The sequence below is a fragment of the Schistocerca serialis genome, chromosome 7 (genome assembly GCF_023864345.2).
Source record: "Schistocerca serialis cubense isolate TAMUIC-IGC-003099 chromosome 7, iqSchSeri2.2, whole genome shotgun sequence".
Taxonomy (NCBI): domain Eukaryota; kingdom Metazoa; phylum Arthropoda; class Insecta; order Orthoptera; family Acrididae; genus Schistocerca; species Schistocerca serialis.
Genome location: NC_064644.1, coordinates 193,935,205 through 193,951,309, shown reverse-complemented (window position 1 = coordinate 193,951,309; position 16,105 = coordinate 193,935,205). Strand labels below are relative to the sequence as shown.

At 40.0% G+C, this 16,105-nt stretch overlaps 1 pseudogene; it reads right to left on the bottom strand.

The window, feature by feature from the left end:
* Window positions 1-15,517: 15,517 nt before the first annotated feature.
* On the bottom strand, window positions 15,518-15,635 carry LOC126413708 (5S ribosomal RNA; annotated as a pseudogene).
* Window positions 15,636-16,105: the final 470 nt, after the last annotated feature.

Below are 16,105 nucleotides of genomic sequence, written 5' to 3'. Positions count from 1 at the left end.
AGTTCATTTTTATGATGGTAGTTCCCAGTGCTTCTTATCATAATTTTTTCGTAAAGGAACCAAGTACAAGGGGGCTTAAGGAGTTCCCCGAGAAGAAGCTACTCGACCGTTCGTAAGAGTGGACATAATCCGTACTGTAGGGTCTGTATGGCAGACCAAAGAGCTCGCTCGAGTCTGAGCTAATTGCAACCCCATCGTATATGGTGTCCTGGTATTTGCTCTTGCTAGAGGGAGTGTGGTGGACGGTTTGCTGCCAAATCGCCGAGATTGAGCAATTAAAAATATTTTATCCAATTATTCTTATCATAATAGGAGTGAATGTAACATTGTGCTACATTAGGGAACTTTAAAAAAATGTTATACCAGTATATTAAAATCGTTATAATCTGCAACTGAGTTGTGTGAATTGGGTGAGAAAGTTGTCGCGTTTTGTTGTGGAAACAGTCCCAGTAACCAAATGTAGACCACCTACACAACGCTTTAAACTATGTTCCTCCCGAAAGAGAGTCAATCGTTCTAACTACTGCATGCTCGGTATTCGTTGCAGATCTATACAGGTTGTACCAGAAGGAATGGTCAGTATTCAAGGATACGGCAGAAACAATCGTTCGAAGCAAAAATTCTAGTAAATGTGGTCTCTTCGATGCATCACTTAAGAGCTATGAGCACTGCTTAATCTTCGATGCTGTGAAGCAAATCTCTTCTACAGCAAGCTCTCTGCTTTCCGTATTTTTAGAGGTTGTAGTAGGGACCTAACAATAAAAAAAAATCCAGCAAACTTGGGCTTTAAGTCGCATACTTCAAGAGCTATGAGCACTGTGCTGTTTGGTGCGTTCATGCGCTGTGATTCACGAAAATGAAGCCTAGAGTGAAAGCACGCCTGAAGAAACACACATGGTGAAAGAGTACAGTGCCGTGATAAAGTCGTCTGGTGAACGTACCCTGTTCAAAGATTTGGAGATTAGCAGCATTATTTCCCCCCCCCCTCCCCCCCCCCCCCCCCCCCGTACTCACAAAAGCACCTGGACGATCAAAACTATCATATTCCACAATATTCCAATGTTCCCGAGTGCATTAAGTGTTCCTGCCCCCCTCCACATGAGGTTACGTCCAGAAGTACTACTGAGGCTGAGTCTGCTCTTATCTGAGAAGAGTACTCCTCCTTGGTCCCTGTCCCTATGCTATCGACCGATGGCGCCGCCGATCAGCGAGTGTCAGGGGAACACAACGTACTGGCTACCACGCAAAAAGACAACTCCCATGCATTCGCCATGCTACTGTGTAGTGTGAGACTGCGGACCTTGCTGCCCTGTTAAATGTTGGTTGCACTTGCACCCAGTGTCTGACGTGAGTCCTTCCCACCTGCTACCTGAGGTAACGGACTTTTCTGCTGTAGTTGACTGTGGTCGACCAACTGCTCTCCTTCAGGCCGCAGTGCCTGTGGTCCGGAACGCTCCCCATGCAGGCGAAACAATGCTGTAAGCAGTACCAAACTACTAGGACACACTCGTTACACTTTGTCCTTCTTCCAATTTCCCGATGATTCTTCCTTATGTGACGTCATCCAGTTGTTGTCTCCGGGCAACGTTGTAATGAACAACATCAAAGTGCACGTAACTGCTCGCTGATTCACACACACACACACATACACATACACATACACACATACACATTCAGAGCCGGCCCCTGTGGCGGAGCGGTTCTAAGCGCTTCAGCCCGGAACCGCGCTGCTGCTACGGTCGCGGGTTCGAATCCTGCCTCGGGCATGGATGTGTGTGTTGTCCTTAGGTAAATTAGGTTTAAGTAGTTCTAAGTCTAGGTGACTGATGACCTCAGATGTTAAGTTCCATAGTGCTTAGAGCCATTTGAACCATTTTTGAACGCACTCGGTGTCTTTTCCTGTTCCTGCAAACTGCCTCATCTTGCAAGGCCGGTCCCATTTGGCGCTATCATCACGCCATATGACATCCAGCTTTCTGTGCATCACACGGAGACCTCTGGCAACATGATCCCGCGCTTTCATTCCTTTGCAGTGAGTAGTTAGTATGTTATGGTAATTTGTATCTCTCGTTTGGTTAATATGTTACCTTGGTTTATCTTAAGTTTTGCAGAACAGTGTATAATTCCCCCACGTCACGGTCGGTCAGCAATGAAACTTAGCCACGCGCAGCTAGTGGTAACCTTTGAATCAAAAACTCCATCAGTTCTTCTTCACACTGGGGGTCACCTAAGTATATATATTTGTTTTTTTAATAAACTCTTTCATCGTTCTCGACGTATCAGAGTGGATATCAAGAGTGACGATTTTACTGACCGGTGTTTACTTACTGACCAAAACTTCAGAAATGTGTATTCCAGTTGTTCATAGCTCTTGTATTTGTTGATCGTTCTGCTACCATAACCATGCGTTTTTTTTTCAGCATAAAGGCAACAAATAATCCCATTTTCTTCCGTTCATACCAATTTACAGGAACTACGTCTTTAAACTGTTTTACAAAGGTAACCAGCTATTGTCCGTAATGACTGAAATGTATTTACTCATCAATAATCTTACCAGCTATGTTCTTGGTGGCTACAATGATGTCTTTCTATTTAACATCAAACGTCACGCCAATTTCTTCGAATAGTTTCTCTTTGTCCCTTCAAAAAGTGTTGCTACAATTCACTAAAGTAACATTGCTCTCTGCTAATCATTTTGATTAATGATTCTTTGTTTGTCTGGCTTATACCGCCTGTTTCTGCTATTTCGCTGTCTTGTTTCCGACCCTGCATGGACAAATTTGCCACTATTCCTTCACACCACATTTTGTGTTCCACAAATCCCCTTTTACTCTTTGTACCTCGTCCTCGATTTTTTTTTATGCTTTACGCTAAATTTTTCTCAAAGTTCTTCGTTGTTAAAAAGTGTCATGAGGTAAGTGTTGACATGTTTATCACTTGTCGCATTTGTATCCCTTAATTCACACTAACTCCGGATCAATTCCTGATGACACTTTGAAAGGTGGCTACACTGAGCCACAGCGGCAGAGATTGCGCCAAAGAGTTTTATTCCGCCGCCTCCACTGGCAGTGCTTGTCGAGATGTGGTAGTAGTGAGTGCTTGTTGAGAAGTAGTAGGAATCAAGTCGTTGTTGAGATGTCGTCGTAGTGAGTGCTTGTGCAGATCTTGCTGGGGGATGTTGATAGCTGTGCTATTTGTGGCCATGTTGTATGCAGTTGTTTGATGGGCTAGACAGAAGATGTTCGAATGGAGATATTGTAATGATCAGAGTGCTTTTCGTCAATATATATGAAGGTAAAAAAATTCCCTTTTCTTTTTATTATTTCAATGTCTTAAATAATGCGTCGTCACAGGTTCAGTCAACAAAGCATCTGGCTTGTGTTCTTGTATTAGAGTGTAATTCTGGTTTTCTTGCGCAATTATAGTATTTCTATTTTTTTAATTACTTCAGTATAAATGGTATTTAAAATTTCTTGTCTTATTGAAGAAGAACCGTGCCAGATGTGTACGTTGAATCACACTTCCACACACAGAACAGCTACACTTGTGTTTAGTTGTTTCCTAGGTTTTACAGTTGCTGGGGACTTAATTGTTATTCTATGCAGTCAGATTGCGTACTAAAACTAGTCAGGGCCAACCGTTTACGAGACTGCGTAACCGGATGGTTAGCTACTAAAAATTAAAAATATTTGCACTTAATTTATAATTAAGCCCCCATGCACATGGCGACCGCTGCTTCGGATCGTCCCTTGGAATTCTCCTGATTGTATAAATAGCAGACAGTAGTATTGTTGTAGTAATTCGTAGTTTAGTAATTGTAGTCTATATTGCATGTGTAGATTTGGTAATTGTCATTCTTCTAATGGTATTTTTTTTGCAGAATTTAATTTTTGTATTCTTGTCTACGGGTTTGACAATTTAGTGCAATTATTTCAATTGTTCGTTGATCGTGTTTGAGGGAACCATTTCGTGTGAATGGTATTGTTGGTGATAAAGTGTCATTGTGTGTAATTTTCGTATAGTGACGAGTTTTGTACATTTTGTAAATGATTACGCGATCAATGAAAAAGGCAAAAATGATGAATAGTGAGAATGACGAAATTGTTAACATGGCGAACTCGCCAACACAGGAGAACAGTATGATGAATGATGAAGTTGAAAACAATTTAATAAGTCGGGGAGATAGTCCGGGACCATTTCAGAATTTTTCTCAATCAGAAAATTCACAGAATACGAGATTAACGACAGAAGATTATGGAATAGTATCGAACACAGATAGCTTTACAGCTATGACGAAGGAAGCTGGTTTTGTGGGAAATGTTAGGGGCGAAAGGAATTTTGAACCAGTTCATATGGAGCAGTTGATGGGTGCAATATTAAATTTGGGATCACGGTTAGACACACTAGGATCACAAATGGGAACAATGGAAACACGGTTAGACTCACAAATAGGAACAATTAGAACTGAGATGGGAACAATGGAAACACGGTTAGACTCACTGGGATCACAGTTAGGATCTGAATTAAAAATAGAGATGGGAACTTTGGCAACACGGTTAGACTCACAAATAGGAACAATTAAAACAGAGATGGAAACCATGGAAACACGGTTAAGCTCACGAATAGGGACATGTTTCAAAAACATGAAAGATGAATCAAAGAAAGAAATTAGAGAAGAAGTACAACCGATTTTGAATGCTCACAATAATAGTTTAATTTCAACGGAAATTAGACAAGAGGAACAGGACAGAGAACAGGAAGAAAAAGATCGCGTGATAGTACAGAAATTTTCAGAGTTAAATTTACAACGTGCACGCAATAAGGAAGAAATATTTGAATTAATCGAGGAATCAGTACCAAATGACAGGACAAATAACTTAACGCAACAGTATGAACAGTTAACTACTAAATGTGACAATACCGAAACCCGAGTCGCGACACTTACGGAAGACGTAAATAAACAGAAAGAAAAAATAGGCTACTCATCGGAAAGAGTTTAGGAGATTTCAGATAAATTGACAAGTCTTAATTTAAATTGGGACAGAGATTCATATGATACAGCTGCATTGCCATTTGCAGAAACCGAAGAGTACCAGAACATAAATAAGCATGTTGAAAATCAGGGAAAATTTAATGAACGCGTTAAAAGGGAATTTGAGGCATTACAAAAGCAAGTCAAACAAATTGAAGGCGAAATCGTAGGAAAAGACAGCAGAAGAAATTTAGAATCACAGATAGCAGAGGGCTTTGAAGAAAATAATTTATTTCATTTACGAGATGCAACAAGATAGCGCCAGGCGCGTGAACTTGACAATAATCGACATTCGGACTGGAACAGTCGCGGTAGGTCTTTGTCGCCACGAGGAGAAAACTTTGACTATAAACACTTCTTGACTCTTCGGAAATTTAAGATCTTTCGCAATTCTAAGAATGACATACATCCATGTTCATGGTTAGATCAATTTACGTACGCACTTCCACCAAATTGGCCACTAAGTCACAAACTGGAAATTATGTGCGGCTATTAAAGTCCTCAGGGGATTCACTACACTAAGTGAATATGTGCCATAGCGTGCATAGGGCCCCGAGCTGCAGTGGTGCTATTTCCCTTTTAGATTTCTGCACCGCTGCCTACTCTTTTACTATTCTTTGCTTCTGTCAAAACAACTCTTCGACTATCAATCTATCTAGAGAGTCGTTAAAGAATAACCGGATATGACTATTTTACCCAAAAGAGATTTCGGAAATTACCGTTGGACTTACTGTACCTTCAGCAGCATTCATTCGTAGTTTAAACGAAATCTTACCTGTTAATCTTAGTGACAATATTACTTCATATGTTGGCGATATTCTTATTGCTAAACGTTCTTGGAGTGAGCACAACAAAATTTTGGATTAATTATTACGTATTTTTGCAAGAGTTGGCATTACAGTGAGCTTGGAAAAATCTGAATTTGGTCGTTCTCAGCTGAAATTTCTTGGTCACATTATTTCTACAGAAGGTATTCTTCCTGATCCAGAGAAGCTAGACGCAATTCGTAATTATGCTGTTCCTACTACAAAACGTGATGTTCGTAGTTTCTTTGGTGTATGTAATTTTCTTAGACGCTTTGTTAGATTGGACAATTTGGTCACACCTCGTTTATGTGAACTATCTGGAAAGAATTATAATTGGTGTTGGGATGAGGAAGCTCAGTCAGAATTTGAACAACTTCGTGATGCTTTAGTCGCTGCTCCACTTCTTTCACATCCGGATTAATCTAAAGATTTTTGTTTGGCGACGGACTCATCATACAAAGGCCTAGGTGCACATTTATTTCAAGAGATAGAAGAAAACGGCGTTGTAGTACAGAAGACTATTGCATTTGGAAGTCGTGTTCTCTCTAAATCCGAAAAGAATTATTCGATTACGGAACTTGAAGCTTTGGCTGTTGTTTGGGCTTTCACAAAATTTCGGACATTTTTGTTTGGCAGACATACTAAGGTTTACACCGATCATCGAGCTCTGGAATTTCTTATGTCAACAAAATTAACACATGGAAGATTGTCACGATGGGCGTTGTACCTACAGGAATCTGATTTTAGTATTGTTTACATACAGGGTTCTTCAAATATTATTGCTGATGCTTTATCACGTGCACCTATGGGTTTGAAACAAAGTGCTGAGGAGGACTGCAAAGAAAACAATTATTGTTTGATGTATATTCAAGGTGTTGGGTTTGAGAATTTTATTTCGTCTTCGCTCCAGGACATCGCTAAGGAGCAAAATAAGGATCCAATCTGGAAGGACATTAAGGAGAAGTGGAGGAAAAAGGAAAGCGTAGCGATTTGACAGTATTATTTACTTCGCAATGATATTCTCTTTAAACGAAAATCGGTCGACAACTCTGTTTGGTTAGTTTGTATTCCTGATGAGTGGGTCAATAAATTGATTTGGTACACACATTTCAGTTATGCACACTTTGGTCCCAGAAAATGCGTTCATAAATTACGAGAAAATTGCTACTTCAGTAATATGGAAAAACGTATTCGATCTGTTCTTGCCAAATGCAAATTATGCCAAAAGGCTAAGCCGCCAACTATATCTCACAGAGCGCCGTTGTTTCGTATCATTCCAGCGAAATGAAAGGAGATGGCTGCAGTCGATTTGTTCGGTCCAGTCGTTCGTTCTACTAATGGTTTTGCGTATATTTTGGTAGCAGTGGAATTGACATCAAAATATGTGTGTTTTACACCTTTACGCAAAGCAACAGCTCGTTCAGTATCTCATGCTTTCATCAAACATTTTCTTAAAGAAGTGGGTCATGTTGATAAGGTTATATCTGATAATCGATCACAGTTTCGCTCTAAAATTTGACTTCGTACTCTACGGCGTCGTAAGATTAAACCAATTTTCATTTCACTTTTTCACCCTCAATCTAATGCTTCAGAGAGATGGATGAAGGAAATCAATAAATTGTGTCGACTTTATTGTCATCAGAATCACAGAACGTGAAATCAGTATCTTCATATTTTTCAAAACATTCTCAATGAACTCCCTAATGATTCAACTTCTTTACCGCCTATAGTGATATTAAAAAATAAAGCACCGACAAATCGCATTTCTGAAATCGTTCCTTTTCCACCTACACGGAAACTGCGGCATTCTGAAGTTGTGAACTTGGCTCTACGAAATATTGCATCTGCGGCTGCTAGAAGAGAGAAATCAGCTAAACGTCCTGGTCGTTTAAAAACTTTGTCAGTTGGTCAAAAGGTATTAATTAAGTCTCATCGTTTGTCTCACAAAGGAAAGGGCTTGTGTCGCAAATTTTTTCTGCTTTATAACGGTCCATATAGAGTTCGCAAAATTATTCATAATGACACTGTCGAAGTAGAAACTCTTAAATCTCGGCACTCTAAGGGAATACATCATATATCGAACGTTAAAATTTTTGTGGAATGACATACTTCTGAGAGACTAACAGTTACATGTAAACACGCAGAGAGTACAAGGATACCGCGCCGTGTTCCGGCGGCGCCACATATTCAAAGCAACAGTCAAGTCTGCGCGCCGCACAAGGCAGTCGTTGACCGCAAACAATTACTTCCTACGTCACGCGCCTACAGCTGATCGAGCGCTCAGTGCGAATGCACTGACAGCCGTAAACAAATACAAGGTCTAATTTCTCTGATTAAATTCAGTATAAAGCTACAGTGACTTGATAAATTATGTTATTAACTTTCAGTATTTTTCAGGATACGGTTGTGTAAAATATTTAAGAACTTCAGGTAAATTCTGTGTGTCCGACGTTAAGAGGACTTGCTATCGAGAAAATTTCAGGAAGAATGTCATTTCGAAGAAGAAAGTAATAAACTAAAAAGGTAACTATTAATTGAGTTTATTTTTCAGGTAACAGATTTCCACTTAGGTACGTACTTTAGACGTAATTTGCTGCTCGCGCTTACGTGATTTATACTTTGTGTTAACTGATTTTGACAATGTTTGATTAATGAACAGGGTTGTTACTTATGTATGTTATGCATCGCTTGGCTGCTATGCTTTTTTAGTGATGTCATTTTTTTATGTGCCTGCTGTGCTTATTTATTTAAATTATAATTGTCACCTGATTAATTGTGCTGATATGGTTATGTATGTAGGTTATAATTTGTGATTTGTCTGCTTGCGCCTTCATGTCTACTTATTAAGATTACGTATGAACATTTATTTGCCTATGCTGATATGATACTAATGACCTGTTTATTATGTAAGATATATATTTGCTGCTTTGCGTATGGATTGCATATTTACACATTTCTGTTTGTTGTCATAACTACTCTTTAATTTGGTATATAGAAATGCTGATATAAGGTGCACGAACATGGAGTTTAGGCCACAGTATGGTGTTAATCATAGATTGTTCGCTTGACAGAGATTCGTTGTAGGAATTGTGCTGCACCTACTTGTTGACATTCTGTTCTCCACTGGTATATTTACTCGCTATTGCATGTTTTGCCTACTCTTAGTGCCTTATATTTTAAGATAAGAAAATGAACTGCTATAATTCTACGAACGACGTTGCTACAAGAAACTTCATTGAAGTCACATGAGCTGGAGGTTTTATGGAAGCTGTATAAATTTATGCTAATAGGAAGGAAGCTAACGACATGACATACCAACACTAGGGTTAGACCATTGACAGTTATTACACTGCATTCTTCGCGAGCAATTGAAATCGTAAGTGACACGTGACACAAAAAATACTCCACATGTTTGCTTCTGCCATGATTCTTGAAGTGGTGTACACACTGTGAAATATTATGATCATTCACACTCTGTAAACGTACTTCCTTACTGAAAGTTATTCAAACTAAAGGCTGTTAGAGGTCATGTATGCATTTCTTTTGTTTAATGATGGACAAGGTAACCAAAATGTATCTTATAATTCATAATGAGTAGAAGATTTGGGTCAGATGAATTACACAGAGGTTGTGTGTGGACACTGTGTCTTCGGATTGCATGGGATGATGAATTGAAGTTTGCACTAGGATTCTATCTGTACTTGTTCGAAGAGACTGACTAGAGGAAAGAGTTGTTATGGAAGTGAAATGATATTGGTAATAAGGTTTATATGTATCGACGTATTGAAGAGGTATTATTGAGGCATTGAGATTGTGTGAAGTTGATGATTATTGGAGTTTTGGTGGACAAGAGGTAAGGTAAATGATATTGATGATAAGTTTTATATGTATCGACGTAAGAGGTATTATTGAAGTTTTGAGATAATGTGATGCTGATGATTTTTGGAGTTTTGATGGATAAGAGGTAAAGTAAGTGAGGAGCATATTTTTTTGTTGGTTTATATGGAACAAGGAGGATGAAGATGGCAGACTAGAACACTCAAGTAGAAGGAAGATTGTCTACACACACACTTTGTTAAATCACTAAGCAGTATATATATATTTTTTTTTTGGAGAGAGGAAGTAATTGCATATCTTGGCACACTGACAGTTGTTCAGCAACCGTACATTTTGATTTGGCTTGGCAAACATTGGTCTTGACATGACGACTATGATGTTGACTAACTATTATTGACTGTTATACATTGCTGCCACTACTGCTTGATACACATGATGAACATCAAATTTTGACAGAATTGCATTTACACAGCTAAAACTATTCAGTTACACAGTAGCACTAATGTGGACGAAAGATGAGTGAGTGTGTTTTGTGTGTTTTCCTTTCCTAATCCCAAATAATTGGTACCGACCTATCTCCTAAATATTATTTTACTTGTTTGTTGTGGCTTGCACTGACACCCATAAATATTATAGGTTTACTGATATTTGTGTATTTGTAATAGTTAATATGACAATTATCTGATATCATTTGTGTGTTTATTATAATTTGTATGTTTAGTGTAAGAGCATTGATAATAATTTTGTAAAAGCAATTGTGTTTGCATTCAAACTGTTGTTCACACCTGCACCTGTTCAACATTGATGTGTGACACTTATAAATGTTTAATTTCTGCTGATGAACTGTGTGATTAGTGATAGTGAATATTATGGACTGCTACTTGCACTTTCTCTACATGATTGGTGCCACTAGGACATGTTTAATTTCTGCTGATGAACTGTGTGATTAGTGATAGTGAATATTATGGACTGTTACTTGCACTTTTTCTACATGATTGGTGCCACTAGGACATGTTTGATTTCTGCTGATAAACTCTGATGAACAGTGTGATTAGTGATAGTGAATATTATGGACTGGTGTCTGCACCTGTTCAACATTACTGGGTGCCACTAATGGAACTGCTTATACTGAAAATGTCACTTGTTGGTGTCTGCACCTGCTCAACATTGCTGGGTGCCACTGGTGGAACTGCTTCTACTGAAATGAAGTCACTTGTGGTGTCTGCACCTACTCAACATTGCTGGGTGCCACTAATGGAACTGTTTCTGCTGAATGATGTCACTTGTTGCTGTCTGCACCTGTTCAACATCGCTGGGTGCCACTGATGGAACTGATTCTACTGAAATAATGTCACTTGTTGCTGTCTGCACCTGTTCAACATTGCTGGGTGCCACTAATGGAACTGCTTATACTGAAATAATGTCACTTGTTGGTGTCTGCACGTGTTCAACATTGCTGGGTGCCACTAATGGAACTGCTTCTGCTGAATGATGTCACTTGTTGGTGTCTGCACCTATTCAACATTGCTGGGAGTCACTAATGGAACTGCTTCTACTGACATAATGTCACTTGTTGGTGTCTGCACCTGTTCAACATTGCTGGGTGCAACTGATGGAACTGCTTCTATTGAAATGATGTCACTTGTCAGTGTCTGCCCCTACTCAACATTGCTGGGTGCCACTGTTGGAACTGTTTCTACTGAAATGATGTTACTTCTTGCTGGTTGCACCTGTTGACCATTGCTGGGTGCTACTGCTGGAACTATCAACTACTTGTTTTTTGAATCATTGAACGCATTTTATGTGAACATTTGTATAAACTGATTTTTTGTGTATTGTGTGGACTATTATGTAAAGTCACATGTATGAAAGAATTTGTATTGCTTACTGTATTTTATATATTAGGTTATTGAAAGGTCAGTGCAAAGCCAAAATTTTATCTAATTATGTGATATTTACGTATTAATATTATGTTTTATTTTTGTCTGTATTTTTGTGGACGAATTTGGTGGTATTTTCACCACCAATGCTGGCAAAAATACCATCAAATTCTGGCCCGTGGAGGAAGGGCATATGAAAGGTGGCTACACTGAGCCACAGCGCCAGAGATTGCGCCAAAGAGTTTTATTCCGCCGCCTCCACTGGCAGTGCTTGTCGAGATGTGGTAGTAGTGAGTGCTTGTTGAGAAGTAGTAGGAGTCAAGTCGTTGTTGAGATGTCGTCGTAGTGAATGCTTGTGCAGATCTTGCTGAGAGGATATTGATAGCTGTGCTATTTGTGGCCATGTTGTATGCAGTTGTTTGATGGGCTAGACAGAAGATGTTCGAATGGAGATATTGTAATGATCAGAGTGCTTTTCGTCAATATATATGAAAGTAAAAAAATTCCCTTTTCTTTTTATTATTTCAATGTCTTAAATAATGCGTCATTACAGGTACAGTCAACAAAGCATCTGGCTCGTGTTCTAGTATTAGAGTGTAATTCTGGTTTTCTTGCGCAATTATAGTATTTCTATTTTTTTAATTACTTCAGTATAAATGGTATTTAAAATTTCTTGTCTTATTGAAGAAGAACCGTGCCAGATGTGTACGTTGAATCACACTTCTACACACAGAACAGCTACACTTGTGTTTTGTTGTTTCCTAGGTTTTATAGTTGCTGGGGACTTAATTAATTAATTGTGTTAACGGAAATTTTCTTTCATTCTTTGTTGTTATTCTATGCAGTCAGATTGCGTACTAAAACTAGTCAGGGCCAACCGTTTACGAGACTGCGTAACCGGACAGTTAGCTACTAAAAATTAAAAATATTTGCATTTAATTTATAATTAAGCCCCCATGCAACTTTTCAAATATGTGGTTCAAACGACAGTTACCGTCTACAACAGTCCGCAGAATTTGCTTTAGTTGTTCATTTCTGTAATTAATTATCTATTGTCAGCTCTTGATGACTCGTAGGTGTCGAGGTTTGCACTGTCGACTGCCGCTAATTACACTGTCATATTTTACTTCTGAGTCACTTTACTGTCCAGAAAATTCATAATTTATTAAAATGTTTTCAGTAATTTGTACTTCAAGATTGTCTTCTGTAAGGCAAACCGTTCCATCTTCACTGAATACTGACTCCGTTATGGCATTACACTCTACATCGCTGTTATTCGCAGACACATTGCTAATTGAAAAACAGTCACTGTCCTAATCATTTTTCCCAGTTCACACGTAGTCAGCGACGTCAGACTTCCTACAAAAGGCGCAGATATGCAAATTCGTTGATTTTTAAAGATCGGTCACTCCCGAAAATTGCGTGGTTCTAGTGTACAGGCATATATCCCTGCACTGTAACACCCTCCTTACGCGTCCAGATACATAAACAACGTCCAGATGGTGCCACACTAAGATGATATGTATTATATATTACTCTAAATTTGGAGGACTCATCGGCTGATTAACAACAGAATCACTGTGATACAGTTAGTCTCGTTATTTTTATTAATACTCTTTCTTCACACAGTACCATAACATGTGCCACTAAACAAATGTTTAGGAGCAATGATACTTTTCTAGAAAAATTTACAAGGAGCACGCTACAGAGAGTGAATTTAGCTTTAAAACAAGAGTGTGCCAGATTGAGACAACAGCCGGCGAAAGGTTATAAATGAGAACTCGAATAGAAATGACGCTGGCGCGACACAGCAACACTTACACAGGGGTCCCAAACTCATGGTATACGTCCTAATATCGTGTCGGACCTCCCTTGTCCGGTGCAGTTTGGTATGGACTCAACAGGTCACTGGAAGTCCCCTGCAGAAATATTGAGCCATTGCTACTTGTATAAGCCATCCATAATTGCGAAAGTGTAGCTGGTACAGAATTTTTTGCACTAAACTCACTTCTCCGTTACGTCCCACAAATATTCGATGGGATTCATGCTGGGGGATCTGGCTGGCCATTCATTCGTTACAATTGCCTAAAATATTCTTCAAACCAGTCGTGAACAATTGTGGCCCGGTGACATGGTGCATTGTCATCCATAAAAGTTCCATCGTTGCTTGGGAACATGAAGTCCATGAATTGCTGCAAATGGTCTCAGAGTAGCCGTACACAACAATTTCCAGTCAGTGATCAGTCCATTCCATGTAAACACACCCACACCCTGGAGCCATCACCAGCTTGGACAGTGAAAACGCCATGGCTTCTTGGGGTCTGCGCCACACTCGAACTCTGCAATCAGCTTTTACCAACTGAAACCGGAACTCGTCCGACCAGGCCATGTTTTTCCAGTCGTCTACGGTCCAATCAATATGATCACGAGATCTGGAGACGCGCTGCAGGCGATGTCGTGCTTTTAGCAAAGGCACGCAGACACACGACGGTCATCTGGTGGCATAGCCCATTAATGTCAAATTTCGCCGCCCTGTGCTAAACGGACACGTTCATAGCCCGTCTCACATTTATTTAACGCAGTGTTGCCGGTCTGTTAGAACTGAAACTCTAGGCAAACGCCACTGTCTCGGTTGTTAAGTGAAGGACGTCGGCCACTGCTTTGGCTATGGTGAGAGTTAATGCTTGAAATTTGGCATTCTCGGCACACTCTTGACACCGACGCTTTGGAGAACGAATATTGAATTTCCAAACGATTTCCGGAATGGATTGTCCCATGCGTGTAGCTCTAACTACGATTCCGCATTCAAAGTTTGTTAATTCCCGTCGTGGGCCACAATTACGTTGGAAATATTTTCATATGAGTCATCTGAGCACAAATGATAGCTCCGCCAATGCACCACCGCCATTGTTGAATGTGCATATCGCTATCCCGTGACTTCCATCACCTCAGTGTACTTCGCACACTTTTGATAGAGATTCATACGCTTTCCTGTGCTGTATTACGATAATGGGGATTAAGCTACATAACTTGCAAGGTTCAGGCACGCATTTTCATCTTTACCTATAGAATTACGGAATTTTCGTTGCCGTTGTAATGTTAGATGTTATTGAATACCAATATTATTAAATTTTTCTCATACGGTATGCGTCACACTGTATGTCACTGGCTCCTCTTTCCCTATCCGTGCTTGACACGATCTACGAGTTCTTACAGTGAACGCGAATACTTTGACAACATGTCGAAAGAAATAGCTGTTTTCTTAGCTGTGTTTGTTTTTTATCAACTGCATATGTCAGTTTTACTGCAATGCTTTGACATAACACAACTAATGATAAAGTTATTTAAACATGCGCTGTGAAGTAGTTTAGGTTCCTTTTTTACACTCCTTTTATTTCCTGCTTCTGAGAGGTGGGCTAGTTGTTGCAGAAAAATCTCTGCTAGGCAACGGAACTTCCAATCGGGAATATTTTGGAGAGGGTTTCCAGTGCCAGCACTCGCTTGGTTACCAAGGGAAACCGCCGAAAACTTTGGCTGGAACCGAACGACTGAAGTTATTGTTTTTGGGTCGACGGTGTACACTGTGCTCGCCAAAAATAAAGTGTATTACTATATTATATGCTGCTCAAAAATAAATTGTTAGAGATTCCGCAACGTTTATAAATATGTACCTACTTCTTTTATTTGAAATGGAATCCTGAAGGTGGGGCATAGATTTCAGCCGCTGTTATCTTGGTACTATGAGGTTTGGAACTTTAATGCACTCCGTCTTCAGGGCACAAGTGGCCCATCGGGACCATCCGACCGCCGTGTCATCCTCAGTTGAGGATGCGGATAGGAGGGGCGTGTGGTCAGCACACCGGTCTCCCGGTCGTTACGATGGTTTTCTTTGACCGGAGCCGCTACTATTCGGTCGAGTAGCTCCTCAATTGGCACCACGAGGCTGAGTGCACCCAGAAAAATGGCAACAGCACATGGCGTCCCGGATGGTCACCCATCCAAGTGCCGGCCACGCCCGACAGCGCTTAACTTCGGTGATCTGACGGGAACCGGTATATCCACCGCGGCAAGGCCGTTGCCAGGAACTTTAGTAGTGGCAACTATTTATTTACAGCTCGTACAAAATAGATACGTGTTTCAAAGTTTTACTGATCTTCAAAGTAGTCACCAGAATTGTGTATAACCCGTTGCCAGCGATATGGAAGTCGTAGGATACTCTTAGCAGTGTCGGTTGTGTTGACAGTTCGAGTGGCGTGGTCTATCACCCGACAAATTTGTAGCAGGTCTGAAGCCAATGCCGTGAAGTGTTTCCTTCAGTTTAGAAAACGAGTTGAACTTACGAGGGCTTAAGTCAGGGGAGTGTAGTAGGTGGTATAGCACTTAGCAGCCCCACCAGTCAAACAAATAAGTAACAACTTGCACTGTACGTGCTTGAGCAGGTCCTGCAGAAAGTGTCATCACTTCTGTCTCTATGCTGTTCATTTTTGGAAACAACCTACGACCAGCTTAGAAACAAAAGTGATGACACTTTCTGCAGGAACTGACCAACA